This window comes from Mesoplodon bidens, assembly GCF_964165515.1.
Source record: "Mesoplodon bidens genome assembly, chromosome: 10".
NCBI classification, from domain to species: domain Eukaryota; kingdom Metazoa; phylum Chordata; class Mammalia; order Artiodactyla; family Ziphiidae; genus Mesoplodon; species Mesoplodon bidens.
Genome location: NC_138172.1, coordinates 95,069,479 through 95,070,586, shown reverse-complemented (window position 1 = coordinate 95,070,586; position 1,108 = coordinate 95,069,479). Strand labels below are relative to the sequence as shown.

Sequence of the window (1,108 nt, the reverse complement as noted above, 5' to 3'; positions counted from 1 at the left end):
TAGCATAAAACCCTTTCCTCTTCTTAAAACTCTGAGATGAAAGGTTATTTATGTAATAAAACTAGAACCACAATTCTTCTCATTTCTGTATTGGACTGCAATTAGGCTTTTAATATTTTATAGAGAAATGTGGCAACTTGTAAAGCTGCTCTATAGAGTGTTTTTAAGAAAACATTCCCAGAAATAACTTAACAAAAGGGCCTAGAATGACCCTATGAAAACATCCTTTTAACACTTCTTAGTGTCGAGATGAGCACCATTTTCCATCGCTACCACTGTCTCTTCTGTTATCATAGTCATGGCTCCAGCCATCGTGATTTCTCTCTTCATAGAAGAAATCATCTCTGCTTCCTCTGTAATGATGGTCGGACCCATGATCAGTGTAATGCTGTTCACGGCTATGTCTATCCACTACCTAAGGATGAGAATTCTGTCTGACTTTTCGCTGTGATAATGGTGTATCTTGGCCCCACTGGGAGGTTGAAGACTGGTTAAAAGTATGATTATGTGACTGAACTGATGGGGAAAATCCTGATTGATCCAGATGTGGAGAACCAAATTTCCCTCCATATGACATCTGTCTCAAAGCACTGTTCATCACTGCTTGTCTCTGAAAATTTTCTGAAGAAGAAAAAGATCTTTGAATTATCGGTGTTGATGGAGTCATGTTATCCACTGTCCTTTCGTACCTGCTAGGAGACGTGGAAGTAGGGCTTGAACTTCCAACATGATGCTGGGAATATGACAAACTGACCTCCTGTGAGGCATGGCTACTTCCTGATCTAAACTGAATTTTGATGGGCCTTCCAAAAAGTTTGATTCCGTTAAGCCGATTCATGGCCTAAGGAACAGATACTTCATGTTTGAAACTTACAAACGCAAACTGCTTTGGTTTACCATCCTTATCTTTTGGAATTTTCACTTTTATTACTGGCCCAGCCTGTCGGGTGCGGGGACAAACCGTCCCGCTTGTGCCAGGAAAGCGGGGATGGCCATTGGGCAGGGCCCTACCCAGGCCGGAAAACAAAAGGGAAAGCACGTTTGCATCTTTCATTGGTCCTATACTGTTATACTTTTGTCCAACTGATTACATATTACCTAATTGCTC

At 41.3% G+C, this 1,108-nt stretch overlaps 1 pseudogene across 1 annotated transcript; it reads right to left on the bottom strand.

The window, feature by feature from the left end:
* Positions 1–238: 238 nt before the first annotated feature.
* LOC308623973 (RNA-binding protein 7-like) lies at positions 239–889 on the bottom strand (annotated as a pseudogene). The gene has a single exon. The product of its transcript is annotated as an RNA-binding protein 7-like (transcript).
* Between the last annotated feature and the right edge of the window lie 219 nt (positions 890–1,108).